The 22,174-nt window shown below is 44.8% G+C and overlaps 1 protein-coding gene across 6 annotated transcripts in view; it reads left to right on the top strand.

Annotated features, from left to right (window-relative positions):
- LOC132870999 (gastrula zinc finger protein XlCGF26.1-like) overlaps positions 1 to 22,174 on the top strand; it is a 241,713-nt gene that overhangs the window by 203,159 nt on the left and 16,380 nt on the right. The window contains exon 1 of one of the 6 annotated variants that reach the window (XM_060905129.1): positions 13,865 to 13,951. The exons of the other annotated variants lie outside the window; for them this stretch is intronic. The gene's annotated coding sequence lies outside the window, so the exon portion shown is untranslated. Of the gene's footprint in view, positions 1 to 13,864; positions 13,952 to 22,174 lie in introns of those variants that run through there. 6 annotated transcript variants of the gene reach the window in all.

Raw genomic sequence — 22,174 nt, 5'->3', positions numbered from 1 at the left:
TTGAGTGAGACAGGGTTATTCTTTTTAGGCACTGGGATGATTATAGTGCTCTTCCATGATAATGGGACAGTGTGTGTGTGTGTGTGTGTGTGTGTGTGTGTGTGTGTCAAGCAGAGTTTGAAATAGTCTCGTGAAAACACCTTTAAGTTGGTAGATGCACCCAGCCATCCCCCCCCCCCCCAAGACCATCTGGGTCAGGTGCTTTATGAGGGTTTACTCTGGCAAGACAGCCAGCTATCTCTTCCTCAGTAAAAATAACTGCATGCCAATCAGGGCTGCATATATAGTCAGACCTGACCCCAGATGTAGTTGTCAAACCTACTATAAAACCAATTTAATTCATTTGCAAAAGAAGCACCAGTGAGAAGGCTATATTGCTTCCTGACTTGTCTACCCATCATATTGTTAAGACTACTCCATGCTTTACGGGTGTCCCCTGTAACAAACTGTCTCTCCATTTTATCTCTATGATGTTGCTTAGATTTTTTTAATAATCCCTCTCAGTTCTTGTCTCTTCTCTTTAAACAGTGTCATATTTCCCTGAGCAAAAGCCATCCTTTTCTCATCAAGACATCTCATTTCATGTGAGACCCAAGCCTTGTTATTAGGGTATATTTTCACAGTTTTTGTTGTAACAACATTCTCACAGAACATAAGATGTTATTGTCTCTGTTAGCATTTGCACAAGTATTAAAGAAAATGTCCTAGTCCGTATCCTCATAGCAGTCTCTCCTGACAAATATCAGACCATAGAGCTACTTCTCTGACAGTAGGTTTCTCCTGTTTAAGTTTGGCTTTATACTTGGGTAGTAAATGTATAACATTATGGTCTGACTTACCCAGAGGTGGGCGGGACACTGCCTTGTACGCATCGGGTATGTTGCCAAAACACTGGTCTAGAGTCTGAGAAAGTCGTGTAGGACAGTCTATGTACTGCTGTAGAGTAGGCAAGTGTTCAGAGAGATCCACAGAGTGTGAGAGTGCGTTGTTGAAACTCACTTATCCAACTTGCAGCTTTATCATATTTAGGTCCCGGTATATATGTCAGGATGACAGTGATCTGCCCGAATTCCCTCGGCAGGTAAAAAGGCCTGAATGATACCAAGAGAAATTCATAATCGGGGGTGCAGACCTTCTCGTGAATACACATTTGGGTTGCCCATTTACTATCCACAAATATACACATGCCCCCGCCAATCCATTTGTTTGATTTATGTTTGTCCCGGTCGGCTCTGATAGTGATGTATCCAGGAAGCACAACTTCAGTCTCGTTTTTGAGCCATGTCTCTGTAAGACAAATTAGGTTGCTCCGCTTGAAGTCATTCTCGACTTTTGCCCTGGGCATCAGTTCATCCATTTTATTATTAAGCGAGCGCACATTTGATAGCGTTATCACAGCTAGAGGGAAATGTGAACCCCGCCTTCTAAGCCTGGCTCAAATGCCCCCTCTTGAACCTCTCTTCTTCAGCTTCTTTGATTTAAGTTTAGGTTTCCGTACAATTTCGGGGTAGTCATGCGTTAATCTGAAATCCAGACTGTGGGTGGTAAAAGAGAGCAACTGCAGTTGCTTGAAGATTCTTGAAAACGTTTCACCTCTCATCTGAAAGGCTTCTTCAGTTCTTGAAGAAGCCTTTCAGATGAGAGGTGAAACGTCTTCAAGAATCTTCAAGCAAGTGCAGAAGAAGCCTTTCGGATGAGCGGTGAAATGTCTTCAAGAATCTTCAAGCAAGTGCAGTTGCTCTCTTTTACCACCCACAGTTTACTATGACCTGGATGACTGAGAATCTTCACAGACTGAAATCCAGACAAACTATTTTGTTCACTTGGTGATTTCTGTTCAGTCTTAGGAATGTATCAAGCACAAAAACTTAAATCTGCTCCATTGATTTGGACAATTAACTGGCCATCAAAAAATGTATTAAATGTATTAACAGTCCTAACATAAAGTCAGCTTTGTTGATGCTTTCAACCCCCCACCGATGGAAACCTGAGCGCAAAACTGTTCACGACAACTGCAGTCCCCAAGTCAGCAAGTCAACTGCAGTCACCAGCCACAAAAGCACCACTGCAAGAGTCCAGAGCGTTCTCCAGGAACGACCCCCAACTGTCCACATGGGGCCGCCCTCCACAGGAGCAATGCAATGAGACTCCAACCAAACACAGGGCGCCAGGATGGATCAGGCAGGTCCGAGGAGCAGAAGAGGTCAGCAGCTCGATCCCAGGACCGACATGTAACTCAGAGGGATAGATTTGGGGGGGGGGGAGAAAACACAGGTTGTTAGGTATGCCCAATATCACCTGAATAATTAGGAACAGTATACATATTGCACTGAGTACAAGCAGGGACTCTGGCAACTAACTATGACAGCATAATTAAAAGGGGAGAGTCAGAAGGTAAAACAGGCATGAGGGAGCCCTGGGACATAAAGCAGCCAGCCACTACATCGTCAACAAACTCGAGTGAACAAGTGAGTGGGGGACTGACAGCATCCATACATCCCAGTTTACCAAAACACTATGTCTGAGGACCCTCCAGATCTACACATTTACCTCATAAACACTATTAACAAAAGGCTTGACTAAACAGAGATGTTTTCAGCCTAGACTTAAACGCTGAGACTGTGTCTGATTCCTGAACACGACTTGGAAAGCTGTTCCATAACTGTGGGGCTTTGTAAGAAAAGGCTCCGCCCCCTGATGTAGCCTTCACTATACGAGGTACCAGCAGATAGCCTACACCTTTTGATCTAAGTACACGTGGCAGGTCATAAAGGACCAGAAGTTCACTCAGGTACTGTGATGCGAGACCATTCAGTGCTTTAAAGGCCAATAGTAGTATTTTATAATCAATACGAAATTTGATTGGGAGCCAATGCAGTGTGGATAAGACAGCGGTGATGTGGTCATATTTTCTAGTTCTAGTAAGGACTCTTGCTGCTGCATTTTGAACTGACTGGAGCTTATTTATGCACTTATTGGAACATCCAGACAGTAAGGCATTACAATAATCCAACCTGGAGGTCACAAAAGCATGAACTAGTTTTTCCGTGTCATGTAGTGACATTAAATTTTTTATCTTAGCAATATTTCTGAGATGAAAGAAAGCTATCCGGGTGATGTTATCAATGTGAGTTTCGAATGAAAGACTGGGGTCAGTAATCACTCCGAGGTCTTTTACTGCTGCACGTGAAGAAACAGAAAAGCCATCCAGAGTTACTGTGTAATCAGAGAACTTACTTCTAGCTGCATGTGGTCAGAGTTAAGCAGAAGGAAGTTAATAAGCATCCAGTGTCTAATGTCCTTTACACATTCCTCAATTCAATTAAGCTGATGTCTCTCATCAGGTTTTGCAGAAACATACAACTGTGTGTCATCAGCATAACAGTGGAAACTAATACAATGTTTCCAAATAATATCACCCAGAGGTAACATATATAAAGAAAAAAAAATAGTGGACCCAAGACAGAACCTTGTGGAACACCAAACTTTACCTCAGTATGTCTAGAAATATCACCATTTACATCAACATACTGATAGCGATCAGTTAAATAAGAGCTGAGCCAGGAGAGGGCCGTTCCCTTAACTCCCACAACATTTTCTAGTCTATCCAGAAGAATGGAATGATCAGTGGTATCAAATGCTGCACTAAGGTCAAGCAACACAAGCAGCGAGACACAGCCCTGATCAGACGCCAACAGTAGGTTGTTTATGACTTTAACCAGTGCTGTCTCTGTGCTATGATGAGGTCTAAATCCTGACTGATACATTTCATGGATTTTATTCCTTTGTAAATATGAGCATAACTGCGGTGCCACAGTTTTTTCAAGGATCTTGGAGATAAAAGGGAAGTTTGATATTGGCCGATAATTGGACAGCTGACAGGGATCAAGGTCAGGTTTTTTTAATCAGGGGTTTGATAACTGCTAGTTTAAAGGATTTGGGTACATAGCCAATTGTAAGAGAAGAATTTATTATTTTTAGAAGCGATTCAATTACTTCAGGTATTAGCTGTTTGAATAGACATGTAGGTAAGGGATCTAGTACACAAGTTGAGGCTTTTGATACCGAGAGTAATGAAAGTAATTCAGTTTCTCTACAGAGGGTAAAACATTCTAATTGATGATCTGATAGTTATATTGTGAACTACAGGCTGACTTACATTGTCTGACCTAAAATTAGTAGTTTGAATTTTTTGTCGGATATTCTCAATTTTGTCATTAAAAAAATTCATGAAATCGTTGCTACTACATACTGCAGGTGTGCATGTGTCTGTAGTGGACTTATTCCTGGTTAATTTTCCTACAGTATTAAATAGGAATCTAGGATTATTTTTGTTATCTTCTATTAGGGAGGAGAGATATGTTGATCTAGCAGCACTAAGAGCTTTTCTATACTTCAGGAAGCTCTCCTTCCATGCTAATTTGAACACTACCAATTTTGTTTGACGCCATTTACGTTCCAGTTTTCGAGTGGTCTGTTTTAATGTGCGAGTGTGATTATATCAGAGTGCTAATTTTTTGTCTCTGACCATTTTCCTTTTAAGAGGACCTGCATTAAAGTATGGCGGAACGTTTACTACGTTGACCCTAAGCATTCAGTTGGCTGATCAAGTTCTGCAGGGGGCTGACAGTGACCCAATCAAAGTTGATAACTCTGGGAGATCATTTATAAAGCTGTCTGCAGTAGTTGACGTGAATGTATGTTTAATACAGTAGCGTGGTAAGATGCGTATATTATTACTCAGACATATTTTGAATGAGATGAGATAATGATCTGAGAACTTCAGACTGTGGAAGTATGACTGTATTTTCTACATTTAACCCGAATGTTAGTATTAGATTGAGGGTGTGACCACCATTATGGGTCAGTCCTATGACATTCTGATTAATCCCTACTGAATCTAAAATGGACACAAACACTGTTTTCAAAGGGTCTTCTGGGTTATCGAAGTGAATATTAAAATCTCCGACAACTAAAGCTTTGTCTAAGGAAATAACCAGATCTGAGATAAAATCTGCAAATTCAGAAAGAAACTCTGAATATGGCCCCGGGGGCCTGTAAATAATAAGTAATGGAATTAACTGGGTAGACCTATTTTTCAAGGCTATATACATTTTATTAGTTTGAAGAACTTCATCTCATTCTCATCTCATTATCTGTAGCCGCTTTATCCTGTTCTACAGTGTCGCAGGCAAGCTGGGCGAAAGGCGGGGTACACCCTGCACAAGTCGCCAGGTCATCACAGGGCTGACACATAGACAACCATTCACATTCACACCTACGGTCAATTTAGAGTCACCAGTTAACCTAACCTGCATGTCTTTGGACTGTGGGGGAAACCGGAGCACCTGGAGGAAACCCACGCGGACACAGGGAGAACATGCAAACTCCGCACAGAAAGGCCCTCATCGGCCACGGGGCTTGAACCCGGCCCTTCTTGCTGTGAGGAGACAGTGCTAACCACTACACCACCGTGCCACCCCTGAAGAACTTCAAATGTATTAAATTTATAACAAGGTTTTTGTGTTACACCTAGATAATCATTAAAATTACCATGACTCCTCCTCATCCACCAGTTAGACGAGGCTGGTGTATACAACCCCGATTCCAAAAAAGTTGGGCCAAAGTACAAATTGTAAATAAAAATGGAATGCAGTAATTTACAAATCTCAAAAACTGATATTGTATTCACAATAGAACATAGACAATGTATCAAATGTCGAAAGTGAGACATTTTGAAATTTCATGCCAAATATTGGCTCATTTGAAATTTCATGACAGCAACACATCTCAAAAAAGTTGGGACAGGGGCAATAAGAGGCTGGAAAAGTTAAAGGTACAAAAAAGGAACAGCTGGAGGACCAAATTGCAACTCATTAGGTCAATTGGCAATAGGTCATTAACATGACTTGGTATAAAAAGAGCATCTTGGAGTGGCAGCGGCTCGCAGAAGTAAAGATGGGAAGAGGATCACCAATCCCCCTAATTCTGCGCCAACAAATAGTGGATCAATATCAGAAAGGAGTTTGACAGTGTAAAATTGCAAAGAGTTTGAACATATCATCTACAGTGCATAACATCATCAAAAGATTCAGAGAATCTGGAAGAATCTCTGTGCTTAAGGGTCAAGGCCGGAAAACCATACTGGGTGCCCGTGAGCTTCGGGCCCTTAGATGGCACTGCATCACATACAGGCATGCTTCTGTATTGGAAATCACAAAATGGGCTCAGGAATATTTCCAGAGAACATTATCTGTGAACACAATTCACCATGCCTTCCGCCGTTGCCAGCTAAAACTCTATAGTTCAAAGAAGAAGCCGTATCTAAACATGATCCAGAAGCGCAGACGTCTTCTCTGGGCCAAGGCTCATTTAAAATGGACTGTGGCAAAGTGGAAAACTGTTCTGTGGTCAGACGAATCAAAATTTGAAGTTCTTTATGGAAATCAGGGACGCCGTGTCATTCGGACTAAGGAGGAAAAGGTCAACCCAAGTTGTTATCAGCACTCAATTCAGAAGCCTGCATCTCTGATGGTATGGGGTTGCATTAGTGTGTGTGGCATGGGCAGCTTACACATCTGGAAAGACACCATCAATGCTGAAAGGTATATCCAGGTTCTAGAGCAACATATGCTCCCATCCAGACGACGTCTCTTTCAGGGAAGACCTTGCGTTTTCCAACATGACAATGCCAAACCACATACTGCATCAATTACAGCATCATGAATGCGTAGAAGAAGGGTCCGGGTACTGAACTGGCCAGCCTGCAATCCAGATCTTTCACCCATAGAAAACATTTGGCGCATCATAAAACGGGAAATACGACAAAAAAGACCTAAGACAGTTGAGCAACTAGAATCCTACATTAGACAAGAATGGGTTAACATTCCTATCCCTAAACTTGAGCAACTTGTCTCCTCAGTCCCCAGATGTTTACAGACTGTTGTAAGGAGAAAAGGGGATGTCTCGCAGTGGTAAACATGGCCTTGTCACAACTTTTTTGAGATGTTTTGTTGTCATGAAATTTAAAATCACCTAATTTTTCTCTTTAAATGATACATTTTCTCAGTTTAAACATTTTGATATGTCATCTATGTTCTATTCTGAATTAAATATGGAATTTTGAAACTTCCACATCATTGCATTCCGTTTTTATTTACAATTTGTACTTTGTCCCAACTTTTTTGGAATCGGGGTTGTATAACCGTATCCAGGAGGACTAGCTTCATTTAATGCTGTATATTCATTTGGCTTAATCCATGTTTCAGTTAAACAAAGTACATTAAACTCTTGATCAGTAATGAGTTCATTAACCATTAGCGCTTTAGATGTAAGAGATCTAATATTTAATAGCCCCACCTTTAGATCAAAGGTGCTGGAAGCGGCTGTACAGTCAGCATGATCTAATTTTTTATTGATTAGGTCAGTGTTTCCCAACCTTTCTTGAGCCATGGCACATTTTACATTCGAAAAATCCCACGGCACACCACCAAACAAAAAAATGTCACGAAAAGTATATATAATGAAACATGATCGTCTATTCTCAATTTACTTAGTCAGTGTAAAACCTGGGCCTGTTTAGTTGCACACAAGGCTGATATACTCGCAGGAATTGAAGAAAGACACCCACGAAGATCTTCAACAACTATGAGTCGCTCTCCTTTTTTAGTTTTTATAGCAGTCATGCTTGAAAAGCCTAGCTCGCATAGATAGGTTGTGGAAAATCACCTTTTTTGCTTTCTTCTGACCTCTACTCGTATTAGGGCCTTCATCTGGGTCAGAATTTTCTCCAGGACCCAGTTTGGATTGTGTACTTTTTCTTTTCAAATATTTATCCATCACTGTCACCACTGTCACACCCGAAGCATTACTAATTCTATTGTTTGAATGGCAATAGGTATATCTCATCTCATCTCTAGCCACTTTATCCTGTTCTACAGGGTCGCAGGCAAGCTGGAGCCTATCCCAGCTGACTACAGGCGAAAGGCGGGGTACACCCTGGACAAGTCGCCAGGTCATCACAGGGTTGAGACACAGACAACCATTCACACTCACATTCACACCTACAGTCAATTTAGAGTCACCAGCAACAGGTAGATACACAGGTTAATTAGCTACCTGCTGCCATCTAGTGGAAGAGTATTTAATTGCTCTGCTTGTCACTATATGTCGCTGGCATAGACGAACAAAGACAAATTATTTGCAGTAAATAAATAATAAATTTTGGAACAATTATTAAGTGAAATTGTATAATTTCCCACGGTACACCTGATGATCTCTCACGGCACACTAATGTGCCATGGCACAGTGGTTGGGAATCACTGGATTAGGTTACTGGAACATTTAAACACTCTGAATATTTCTACCTTTTTGTTTAGCTTGGGGAACAGACACAATCTCAATGTAGTGGACCCTGAGTGACAACTCTGTGCAGCTAGCAGACAGTTGGTTTAGCCTGTTTGTCTGCTCCCTGGCCTTGGCTCTGGATTGTCAGAAATTAACTCGACCTCTTCTGAGACTATGACCTATGCTGCAGGAAATGAGAGCAGCACCTTCCCGAGTGGGATGGATACCGTCCTGCCCTAACAGGCCACCAGTGCCCTCAAAATTAGCCCAATTATCTATAAAGCCCACACTGTTTTCAGAGCACCACCTGGACAACCTGCAGTTCAGCAACCATAACCTGCTGTAAGCTACATCGCCACGCCGCATTGGGATGGGGCCAGAGCATACTCCAGCATCGGACATCGCCTTTGCTAATTTAAACATCTCTACAAAGTTACTCTTAGTAACCTCAGACTGATGAAGGCGTATATCATTAGCTCCTGCATGGATAACTATCTTGGAGAACCTGTGCTTGCCTAGGACCCTGAGATTACCTGCTATGTCCGGTGCCCTGGCTCCTGGTATACACCTGACTAAAGCTGCTGGTGCCCCGAAAGGCTGAGCTAATTTCATGTGCCGTATGATAGTCCCCTATAACCAGAGCTCTTTCAGGTTTCTCAGCGGGTGCATCATTAAGGAGAGCAAACCTATTCGACACGTGACTTGGAGAGGAGTGGTGCTCCCATGGGCAAGCCGCAGCAGTTGCTTTGGCTCTACGCTTATGCCGCTGAGTCATCACCCATTCGCCCCACTGTAAGGGCTGTAATGCCGGAGTTGGGGGATTACTAACTCCACCTTGGGCATCCAGACTTTCCCCTGCAGAAACTACACTGTGCTCATGCTCACTGGCCTTCTCTAAAGCCTGGACACATGCTTCTAACACTATAATCATCTCTGTCAGAGAGCTAACTAATCTGCACTTATCACAAATGAAGCTATCGCTAGTGATGGAGGAAAAATGACTAAACATCCTGCACTCAGCACACTGAACAGGCTGAAGGTGTGCCACGATGAAAGGATTCACAAACCTTAATTGAAGATCTGTTGATATTAAAGCAGATCCGATGTGGATGGCCTCCGCTTGTGGTCTTTACACAGGAGGAGAAAAAAAGAAAGCTTCCAGTCTCGGCGTTCTTCTGAAAAAAGAGATAGAAAAAAACGGAAAAAGGAAAGCGACAGTACAATAAAAATGAAGAGGATACTGGAAACTTATTTGTAGAAAAATATTTTTTTAAAAAAAGGTTAGTAATTAATGCCAACACTCGCTGAAAAAAAAAGACTCGTCGCAAACAACTCGGGAACCAGGAAGTGCGTAGCACAGAATGCGCACGTGCGACCCATTCGCCAATCACTCTCAAACGTGATTTAACAATAATAAGTATCAATGTATAAATTATGGAGTGCAGATAGCTCTGTAACTAGTTGTCCTTGGGGTTGTTGAGACATGGAGGGCCAGGAATACCATCTAGCCCACAGTTCAGGTAGGAGTCCACTGAGAGTCAGTACTTTTGGCTTTTGCAACATTCTGTTCCCAAAAGCTGATGTCGGGAAAAATTTCTTTACACAAAGATGGTTTCCTTGCTTTTGTAGTTATTTTAACTGTTCTTGCATGTCGGGACTCTTTGGGGGGAAAAGAAAGTATGATCCAACATGTAGCTAATGCTAGGCCACAAATCTACACCGTCACTCCAGTTGTTTCAAGGAATTTTGTATGGATCATAACCGCTAATAAACTCTAATTTCCATATACATCAATCCTTCTCTTCTTTCTGACCAAGATTATCCAAGTAATCTGGTAGTAGAGCTTTTTAGCTGTAGTTTTCTTCGGACAACAGCAACAGATGCCAGACATCTTCGCTTGGCTTTAGAATGTGAACAGTATGTAAACAAACTTCACTTGTCCCCCAGGTATAGGGTAGCAACGGTTGCTAATGTAAATGTGACATCAGTGCAAGGGGGGACATCTATAGACTGAAAAACAGCTTCTACCCACGAGCCAGAACTGCACTAAATGCTTCTTGTTTTAAAGGGACTGTGCAATGCAGGGAGTATGAAGGTCTTGTTTGTATGTCTGTTGCCCCTTTTCCACCAAAGCAGTTCCAGGGCTGGTTCGGGGCCAGTGCTTAGTTTGGAACCGGGTTTTCTGTTTCCACTGACAAAGAACTGGCTCTGGGGCCAGAAAAACTGGTTCCAGGCTAGCACCAACTCTCTGCTGGGCCAGAGGAAAGAACCGCTTATGTCAGTGGGGGGGCGGAGTTGTTAAGACCAACAACAATAACAAGACCCCGAAAGATCGCCATTTTTATGCGACGAGAAGCAGTGGCTGTACAAACGCGAAGTCATTTTTATTATTGTTGTTGTTGCTTTTTCCGCATTGTTTTTGCTTCGATATTCACGCCAAGGTTTATGCAAACGTAGCGACGTAACTGACGTATACAGCGACGTAATGACGTGCTTCCCTTAGCACTGTGAGCTATGGAAAAGCAAACTGGTTCTCAGCTGGCTCACAAGTTGAACGAGTTGTGAACCAGCACTGGCCCCGAACCAGTCCTGGAACTGATTTGGTGGAAAAGGGGTATGTCTTTTTAAAGTTTGAGTTCTTATCTAATATAAGCAGATATTGCACTGGTTGGTGGGATGGCATCCAATTTCATTGTACGATGTGCAATTACAAATATATATTCATATTCAAAAGTGGAGATGTCAGTCTCATGATTCCTCCTTCCACAAACACTCGCCACATTAGTTCACTACCCATCAACATGCTCCTAGGATATGTCGCACAGTCACGGTCACCTACTTTTACATTTTGAGTTGAGAGGGATTTCTTTCACAGCTACCCTAACTTGCAAAAGAACAGGTAGATGTTCCACTGAAAGTCTCATCTCATTATCTCTAGCTGCTTTATCCTGTTCTACAGGGTTGCAGGCAAGCTGGAGCCTATCCCAGCTGACTACGGGCGAGAGGCGGGGTACACCCTGGACAAGTCACCAGGTCATCACAGGGCTGACACATAGACAACCATTCACACTCACATTCACATCTACGGTCAATTTAGAGTCACCAGTTAACCTAACCTGCATGTCTTTGGACTGTGGGGGAAACCGGAGCACCCGGAGGAAACCCACGCGGACACGGGGAGAACATGCAAACTCCGCACAGAAAGGCCCTCGCCGGCCACGGGGCTCGAACCCAGGACCTTCTTGCTGTGAGGCAACAGCACTAACCACTACACCACCATGCCGCCCTACTGACAGTATTTATTAAAAAAAAAAAAAGACAGAGTTATACAGTGTTTCCCTCAGGATTTTGTGAAACTATGGTCAGTGGCCCTCGTTCTGGGGCATGCTCCCCTGAGAAAAAATTTTGTTTATTTTAAAGTTAAATGTATCAAACTGATACACTTTGAGAGCAAAATTAAGAGTTTAGCTCTATGAAGAACTTGCTCAAAACAATTTTGTGCTTTAGTAATTTAAGCATCAACACACTGGTTGTATCAGTATGAATGGTGATGCCACAGCAAAAAGGTCACACCTGCAATGCATAGGGCCAATGATTTTCCTGGCTCAAACAAGCTAAAATTCTACAAATTCAACAGTGCACTGTTTTAAAGCAAGGAGACGATAGTTGGACACGCTGATGTTAACATTCCCTAACTAAGCTAAAGTTTGATGAATGCTAATTATCAATGCTAACTTCTGCATTGACATTATCTGTTTGCTGTCTTAAATTGATAACCATAGTATTGTTTGGACTAGTGGATGACTGTAATAGATACTGTAAAGTTAATGTTATCAGGCTCAAATCAAATGGTGTTGTGTTTTCAAATTGCTTCGGCCACCATGGTCGAGGTAACTCATGGAAAACACTGTAATGAGCGTTGCCTCAAGTTTTTAATAAATTATACAATTGCCTGTCTGATTTACCTGTCTGTTTAATAATTATTTGACAGTCTGCTGTAGTGCAATCTGGGTCAAATCGTGCGAATGACCTTATAGCCCATCATAATGTATGTGACATTCTTCATAATCGATAACCAACTTTAATTTGGTGTGCCTTGATTCTGGTTTGACCTTTCATGTGCTTCAGCCCCATCAAGCTTGAAAATCTCTGGTACATATGACAGTCAGTTATGGTTGGGCAAGTTACAACAGTTTTAAATGAACATGCAGCCTAGTCCATCTCTAAAGTCCTTCCCACGCCATGCAGTCGGGTGCATTGGGCGGCACTGATCTTCGTTTCCGTAGCCCTCGGCCTCTTGCCTATACAGCTAGGGTTACAGTGGGGGCGAGTCCTCTGGTAACTGTGAGCGGTAACAGCCTAGTCTATAGCTATGTTTTAATGCCCGTCTTAAGGTCTTCATTCTGGTCCTCGAAAATAGCATTGCAGGCCAATTGCGGGGGGGGGTCATCTAGCAATTACCCCTGCTGCAACAGCCCCTCTTAAAGGGGAACTGAAGTAATTTTTAAACTTGCTTTATTTCTTAATTAGCGTGTTTATTCAATTACGTTTTCGGTTTTATTAACCTTATATCATGACTTGTATTGGCATATTATATTACACTTATCAGCCTTTTTGTTTTTAGCCATGTTGAATATAGTTTGTTTCGTCCACGGCAGGCGTCGCTTATCCGTACGATCTTCACGAGACTTGTACGAGACTTCAAACGTGAAGTGTCAGTGCCGCCATTTTGAAAACTGTTTACACAGCCGCCAGATCGCCATATCATTCCAATTTAGATTAATTTTGAGATTTGCCAGTTTCATCAGTGATGAAGTGTCAGTCCTGCGTGCTGTGGCGTGCGCACCTGAAGGTGCGCCTCGGGCTGCGCCCGCACCGAGTGAACTCCAGCACGCATGCTGTGAACAAGGTGCACCTGAGCTCAATTAAGGAACTATGTGTTTGCCTATTTAAGGACTGTGCTGGTGCATTTGCATCGTGAAGTATTACGATACGCATGTACACATTACTGAGTCTTTCTACCTGTTGTTTTGATTTCCTGTTTCTCGTTCATGTCCTCGCTGAGCCTTTGATGCACTGTTTGTGCCTTGACTGACAGCCTGCTGTTTTGGATTGTTTGCCTGTGTATATATTGTCTCACTGTGTGTGTGTGTGTGTGTAGGAGCATTCTCTCCACCAATCCCTTCTAGACCCCAACCTGGCCTGGCCAATCGTACTCAGGTTGAAAAGTCTTTCAAAGAACACAAAGCAAACCTGCAGCGTGGTTTGAGAGACATGAAAAACAGGTGGTGGTGTAACATCTCTGCCAAAGTTCAAAGTGCATATGCCCAACATGACTCAAAGCAACTTCATTGTCTTTTCCGTCAGGTCTTCGATCCGACATCATCCACTGTTCCTGTCAAATCAAAAGATGGCTTAACCATAATCAAAGACTCTGAGGGACTCATGGGGCGTTGGACAGAGCACTTCAGCGATTTATTCTTCAATCCATCAGTTGTTGATGAAACAGCTATTGACAGCTTACCACAGAAAGATATGATTCAGGAGTTGGATACGATTCCCACACGGGAAGAGACTGACCTTGCCATCAAACAAATAAATTCAGGTAAAGCGCCTGGCTTAGATGGGATTCCAGTAGAATTGTTACAAAATGGAGGTGAAAAAGTTAAATCAATTGTATACAGCTTGAGCCAGAAAAGTTGGGAAGGTACACCAATATCTAAAGATTGAATTGATGATGTACTAGTATTACTGTTTAAAGGTAAAGTCTCTAAGTCAGTCTGTGATAATTATTGTGGCATCATGCTTCTAGAAGCGGTTGGAAAAGTGTTGTCCAGACTTCTTTTAAACAGAATGACGGATCATGTGTGTCCAGTCATGATAAGAGTCACAGTCTGGTTTTCGTTCGGGAAGAGGAACAATGGACATGATCATCTCTGCCAGACAACTGCAGGAGAAGTGTATCGAGCAGCATGTTCCCTTGTATCAAGTCTTTGTGGACTTAACTAAGGCTTTTGACACCGTGAACCACGAGTCCTTGTGAAAGATTCTCAGAAAGCTCGGATGCCCTCCCATGTTTGTCAACATGGTAAAAGGGCTGCATTGCAATGTGAAAGCATGTGTTCCCTTCAACGGATCACTTTCAGATGAAATTGCAGTTGATAATGGCATAAAACAGTGATATCCTAGCACCAACCCTATTCTCCATCTGAGTCTGATGCTGGACTAAATTCACACTTGAGAACACATGGACGGAGGCAAGATGAAGAAATTGAAGAATTGAGGAGTGAGACTGCAATCATTTGACAAGAGGCAGCAATCAACAGTGTGTGTGTGTGACATCCCGAGAGGCTGCGTCTTGGAGGGGCGCTACGTTTCACGTAGATGGCTCCAACCACAAGCAGCTATAACTCCATCTGATGGTGGAGTTGGGAACTTCACCCCTCAGCACACAACACGGCAACACACCTGTGGCCAATGATGGCCTAATGAGCAAGAGGGCTTTGTGAGAGCTCAAAACTCTGTGTGAATGTGGAGAGGAGAGAGGTTCATGGACTCTCTTTCCTGAGTGGATCCTACTGGGTGGAGTATTCATTGAAATGCTTACCTGTGTTACGAATCCCGGCTACTGGATCGCCACCGGGCTGAAGACTACATGGATTGTTGACTGGACTCAAAGTAAGGCAGAAGATTTTATTTGTTCTGTGAAAAGGATATTGGACGGAAAGAAACCTGCCTATAATTTTGTTATTCCAAAGCCAGAGACATTTTCTGAGTTTGACTTTTGGGAATCAATCCTCATTTGAGCATTGGAGTTTGAGATGCCTTTTCTGTTTAATCTCCTGGCATAACATTTAAAAACCTTGATTTATTCTAACCTTTGTGTCCTTGCACTAATTGAAATATCCCGCTGAGAGCCAGTCAACCTCTCATGATATCACATATGGTGGAGGATGCGGGTATTTCAATCATCAATAATAGTGCATGTACGAGGAGGACACTGAACATTCGATTGTTCAATTCTCCCAGTTAGCCAGATTCCCTCCACATACCAAGATGGAGGAAATTTTGAAGGCCCTTATTGCAGGCCAGCAAGCCCAAATACAGGCAAGTGCGGCCCTCCAGGAGGAGCAAAGGAAAGCCAACCAACTGAAGGCAGAGGAGTTGCAGCTACAGAAGAGGATGGCTGTTCGGAGTGTTGGCCCAATAAAGGCAAGTAACTTTTTATCTCCAAAATGGGGGCCACAGATGATGTTGAGGCATACTTGCACACCTTTGAAGCCACGGCCACTAGGGAAGGATGGCCCAAGGCACAGTGGGTTGGACTGTTAGCCCCATTCTTAATGGGAGAATCATTGAATGCTGTCCGAGACCTACCCCCTGACAAGACTACGAACTATGATGCTCTGAAGACTGAGATCCTCAGCAGACATGGGCTCACCAAGTTCGGTATGGCTCAACGCTTCCACAGCTGGACCTTTCAAGCAGACCAGGCTCCCTGTGCGCAGATGCACGAACTTTCCAGAATCGTGAGGAAATGGCTGGAGCCTGAAAAAAACACAGCGGCTGCTGTAGTGGAGGCCATTGTCGTGGATCACTACATACGAGCCCTGCCACATGAGGCGAAGCGCTTCATCAGCCAACAAGCCCTAACCACAGCTGAATTGACTGTTGAAGCTGTGGAAAAGTACCAGGTCACAACAGAAATGCTCCGTGTTTCCAAGAAGGACCCCAGGATGGCGCCCCCGCTGCCGACAGGGGGAGGCCGCCCCAAAAACCCCAAGGTGTCCAGCCCAGCCACAGCAGGACCTGGCTATGCTCCAGGGGGAGCCAGAAGCCAGCCGGGTCCGTTTAGAATTCCCCGTGATAGGGACACCTGACAATGCTTCAGGTGTGGGGATATGGGACACATGTCTTGGCAGTGTGGGAAACCGGTGGACGAGCCAATGCCCACTGCAGGGTCCTCCAGCTCACCATCCACCCAGCTGTTTGCATCACTCGTTGGGGTTGCAGATGGGCCCCCAGATCAACCCCCCACCTGCCCAGTGACAGTGAACCGCTGTGATATCGAAGCATTGTTAGATTCGGGTAGTCGGGTCACCTTGGTGCATAAGGACCTGGTGGATCCATCGTGTCTGACCACTGACAAAGTTCTCCCAGTTTCCTGCGTCCATGGAGACACCAAAGATTACCCCACCACTGAACTAAAAGTGACCACCACCAGGGGGACTATACACACAAGGGTGGGAGTGGTTGATTCCCTCCCTGTTCCTGTTCTGATTGGGCAAGATTGCCCAACCTTCCACCTGCTGTGGAGAGAGACCCAGCAGAGGCCAGCCTGGGTACCCCGCAGTCGGAGAGGTAAGACTCATCCTGCCAACACACAAGTGCAACCCGCGCAACCACTCATCCCTGCTTTTGCCCTCGCAGGGGTGACAGGCACCCAGGCCGACACAGAGACTGCCCCGGACACTGGAGAAGAGAATGTGGCCCCGGGAAGCTCTCCGAGCTCCAACAAGGAAGACGCCCCAGGCATCAAGGAGCTTCCCCCTCTCACAGGCCAGTATGGTACTGCCCAGTTGCAGGTTCCCACGCTTGCAAATGCCTTAAGAAATGTGCAGGTGCTAGAGGGTGTACTGCTAGGGGATAGAGCAAGCCCTACATACCCCCATTTTGCAGTTATGTGGCCTAATGTATTAGGTGGTGAAGAAAAATGACAAAGTGCATGAACAGCTCCTTGTACCACAGCCCCACCGGGTGACTGTGCTCAATCTGGCACACACACATCCACTGGGGGCCCACCTAGGTGTAGAGAAGACAAAAGAAAGGATCTTACAGCGTTTCTTCTGGCCTGGAGTGCACAAGGAAATAGAGAATTACTGTCGTAGTTGCCCAGAATGCCAGAAGGTGGCACCTAAGGCTCCATACTGTAACCTGCTCATCCCCTTACCAATTATTGAAACTCCTTTTGAGAGGATTGGACTGGATATAGTTGGTCCTTTGCCAAAAAGCTCCAGGGGGCATCAGTACATTCTGGTCATCCTGGACTATGCGACCCGGTACCCTGAGGCTATCCCCCTGAGGAAGGCTACCTCCAGACAAATAGCCAAGGAGCTGTTCCTCCCCTCCAATCAGTCTGGGAATTCCAAAGGAAATATTGATGGACTAAGGCGGTCCGTTCATGTCCAGGGTGATGAAAGAACTGTGTGCCCTGTTGAAGATCAAACAGTTGCGAACATCTGTCTACCACCCCCAGTCTGATGGATTGGTCGAATGTTTTAACAAGACTCTGAAGTCAATGCTGAGGAAGGCAATTGAAGAGGATGGGCGGAACTGGGACCAGCTGCTGCCATACCTGCTGTTTGCAGTGAGAGAGGTACCCCAATCTTCTACTGGCTTTTCGCCTTTTGAACTTTTGCTTTCTTACAGACCCAGAGGGCTGCTGGACATTGCCAAGGAGGCTTGGGAGGAGCAACCCTGCAGACAGCGGACCCTGATCGAGCATGTCGGGGCCATGAAGGAGAGAATGAGGGCCATCTACCCGATAGCGCGTGAACACATGGAGACTGCTCAACGGCAATAGCAGGCCTCCTACAACCAACCTGCCCAGCCGAGAGAGTTTAAGCCGGGGGACAGAGTGCTGGTCCTGGTGCCGACCGTGGAATGTAAGTTCCTGGCAACCTGGCAAGGACCGTATGAGGTCATCGAGCGGGTAGGAGGGGTGAATTATAAGGTGAGACAGCCTGATAAAAGGAAACCTGAGCAGATATATCACGTTAAACTCTTGAAAAAATGGCACGCCAGGGAGGCGTTGTTCAGCTGTTTGCCCTTGACAGAGTCCAAAGAACCCGCCAGAGAGGAGGTTCAGGTGGGGCCAGGCCTATCCCCACATCAGCGGCAGATGACCCTAGAGCTGGTGGACCGCAACAGAGACGTCTTCTCACTCCCCGGGCATGCAGAGGTGGTCCAACACGAGATCTGCACTGTCCCTGGCCGAACGGTAACCCAGCGTCCCTATCGTGTGCTGGAGGCTTGCAAGGTAGCTATCCAGGAGGAGGTGAGGAAGATGCTAGAGCTGGGAGTCATCGAAGAGTCCAGAAGTGCCTGGGCAAGCCCCATCGTCCTGGTTCCCAAACCAGACGGGTCGGTGAGATTCTGCAATGATTATTGCAAATTGAATGAGGTTTCAGAGTTTGATTCATACCCTATGCCCCGTGTTGATGACTTAGTAGACTCCTTAGGACATGCCCGCTTCCTTACCACTCTGGACCTTACAAAAGGCTACTGGCAGGTGCCCCTGACCCCAGCGTCAAAGGAGAAGATGGCCTTTGCCACACCAGAAGGTCTCTACCAGTGCACATGGCTCCCATTTGGTCTGCATGGAGCACCGGCCACGTTCCAGTGCTTAATGGATCAGGTCCTTGCTCCCCACAAGAGGTATGCAGCTGTGTTTTTAGATGATGATGTCATTCAACGTCAGGATTGGGAAAGTCATTTATCCCGTGTACAAGCTGTGCTTGATTCCCTCAGAGATGCAGGTCTCACGACAAACCCGAAAAAATGCAGGCTGGCCTTCAGTGAAACCAATTACCTGGGGTACACCGTTGGCCAGGGACTGGTCAAGCCACAGGAAGCGAAGCTGCGGGCCATACAGGACTGGCCGCAACCCCTCACAAAGAAGCAGGTGAGGTCATTTTTGGGCCTAGCCGGCTACTTCAGGCGTTTTATTGCCAATTTTGCCTCCATTGCTGCACCCCTGACAGATCTGACAGCCAAACGGCACTCAAGAATGGTGAAGTGGAATCCCGCGGCGGAGGCAGCCTTCATCACCCTGAAGCGGGCCCTCTGTTCCAGTCCGGTTCTGGTGGCACCAGACTTCAAGAGGGAGTTTGTTGTTCAGACAGACGCTTCAGAGGTGGGGCTGGGGGCTGTACTCGCTCAAGTGCATGAAGGTGAGGAACATCCCATTCTATACCTAAGCAGAAAACTGCTCCCAAGAGAGAAGAACTATTCAACAGTTGAAAAGGAGTGTCTCGCCATTACCTGGGCCCTGGAATCCCTATGATATTACCTCCTGGGCCGGCGTTTCACGGTGATCTCTGACCATGCCCCTCTGCAGTGGATGGCCAACAACAAGGAGACAAACAGTAGGGTTACCAGATGGTTTTTAAGCTTGCAAGCATTTAACTTCTCTGTTGTCCACAGGGCTGGCAGGCACCATGGCAATGCGGACGCCCTGTCCCGGCGAGATGCCCTCTTCATGACCTTCAGCCCGACGAGGACGTTGGTCCGAGGGGGGGGGGGGATGTGTGACATCCCGAGAGGCTGCGTCTTGGAGGGGTGCTACGTTCCACATAGATGGCTCCAACCACAAGCAGCTATAACTCCATCTGGTGGTAGAGTTGGGAACTTCACCCCTCAGCACACAACACGGCAACACACCTGTGGCCAATGATGGCCTAATGAGCAAGAGGGCTTTGTGAGAGCTCAAAACTGTGTGTGAATGTGGAGAGGAGAGGAGAGAGGTTCATGGACTCTCTTAACTGAGTGGATCCTGCTGGGCGGAGTATTCATTGAAATGCTTACCTGTGTTACGAACGCCAGCTACTGGATCGCCACCGGGCTGAAGACGACATGGATTGTTGACTGGACTCAAAGTAAGGCAGAAGATTGTTTGTTCTGTGAAAAGGATATTGGACGGAAATAAACCTGCCTATAATTTTGTTATTCCAAAGCCAGAAACATTTTCTGAGTTTGACTTTTGGGAATCAATCCTCATTTGAGCATTGGAGTTTGAGATGCCTTTTCTGTTTAATCTCCTGGCATAACTGTTAGGGTTTTGCTGGGATTCGAACCTGGTTCGCTGGTGTGATAATCCAGCAAACCCCCACTAGGCCACCAGGGGGATGACTCAAATGCAGAGGCGTGAGGCGGAAGTAGAAAAGTATCAAAAAGTTTATTTACAAAATATACAATCCACGGCAAAAAACAAAAGTAATCCAAAAGCTCAGAAGATAAAGGGAAAATAAAAAATATCTAAAAGTACAAAGTCCAAAAATAAGAAAAGGCAAAAATGCAAACGCTCAGAAGATCTCAAAAATTGTAAAAAAACAAAATTCAGAAAGGTCCAAAAAGAAAGCAAAGTACAAAAACCACAAAGACACAGGCAAGAAACATGGAACAGAGGGAACTAGCACTAACAGGCATAGCATAGGAAAAAGACTCCGTGACAAGGGAACAAACAGAGGGGTATTTATACACACACTAATTAAAGAACAGGGTGGGGCAGGAAACAGGCAATGAAGACAAACACAAAAACACAGTGGCGGCCTCTAGAGGCCAAAAACAAACATGAAAAAATGGAAAAAACAGCGGCCTCTAGAGGCCAAAACAGTCCCAGTCCTAACAATAACATTAAAAACCCTTATTTATTCTAACCTTTGTCCTTGCACTAATTGAAATATCCCGCTGAGAGCCAGTCAACCTCTCGTGATATCACAATACTGTGTGTGTGTGTGTGTGTGTGTGTGTGTATATATATATATATATATATATATATATATATATATACATATGTGCATATATATGTATATGTAATGTAATATAATATTAGATAGATAGATAGATAGATAGATAGATAGATAGAGTGGAAGTCAACTCGTGACCGAGTAAGACCATTTCTTGTATCCGTAAACTTTTGGAACATCTGAAAGATTATTTTCTTGTCGCTGATGATACTTCCCATGGTTTTTGAGACCTACAAGAGTCTTGCAGTTCTTTCCACATTACTGACATGTCAATCTTCCTGCAGCAGCTCGCCTTTCCGGATGTTGACTTTGATGGCGCTTGAGTCCGCTGGCTGATCGACACAGTTTATGGCAGATCGTGCATGTATCATCATCGGGGATGTCCTATTGGTAATTGGCCTCCCGATGACTCAGTTTGTCGCTGAGAAGACCTGCTTTTGAGAAGCAGATGTGGCCACATTGATCACATGTAAGAGACTCCTTTGAACCTCGCTCTGGGAGAGGGGTGACATCTCTCATATATCTGCCTGCATGTTTTTATTGTGCATACTCTACTCTGTTCTTGAAATCTTTGACACCAATCAGATTTCTCCACACCTGCCGATCTGATGCAAGGTCTTCCCAGGTGTCTACATCGATATGTGTCTTTTTGAGTGTGTCTTTGTCTGTCTTTAAAGCGCTTGCGGGGCTTGCACTCCAGTTGTTTTCCTTGTGCTAACTCACGAAACATAACCTGCTTAGGCACGCGAGTGTCTTCTAGGCGGACAAAGTGACCAGACCATCTAAGTTGATGTTTCATAACCATGGACTCAATACTTGTTGTATTCGCCAATTGCAGCACTCTTGTATCAGGCATATGAGAGAGCCATGAGATCTTTAGAATATGATGCAGACAACGCTGATGAAAATGCTCAAGACATTGTAGATGCCTGCAGTAAGTTGTCCATGTCTCACAGCCGTACAGCATGGTTGTTAACACACATGCATGATACACGTTGACTTTTGTTGCTGCTTTGATGTCTGACTGTGACCAGAGCCTTGATTCCAGTTTACCAAATGCATCGCATGCCTTCGAGAGTCTATAAGAGATCTCTTCGTCACGTGTGTTGGATCTAGATAATGTGCTACCGAGGTACACAAACGTGTCCACGACTTCTAGTTGTTTACCCTTGACGAATATCGATGGCGGGGTGTATGGCTTGCCTGGTGCTGGTCGCAGCATGATGACTGCTTTCTTGAGACTGATAGCATGTCTGAATTCATCAAAGGTGGTTGAAAAGCAGTCCATAAGGAGCTGCAAA

This window comes from Neoarius graeffei, chromosome 22 (assembly GCF_027579695.1).
Source record: "Neoarius graeffei isolate fNeoGra1 chromosome 22, fNeoGra1.pri, whole genome shotgun sequence".
Lineage (NCBI taxonomy): Eukaryota > Metazoa > Chordata > Actinopteri > Siluriformes > Ariidae > Neoarius > Neoarius graeffei.
This window is presented reverse-complemented; position numbering and strand designations above follow the sequence as displayed.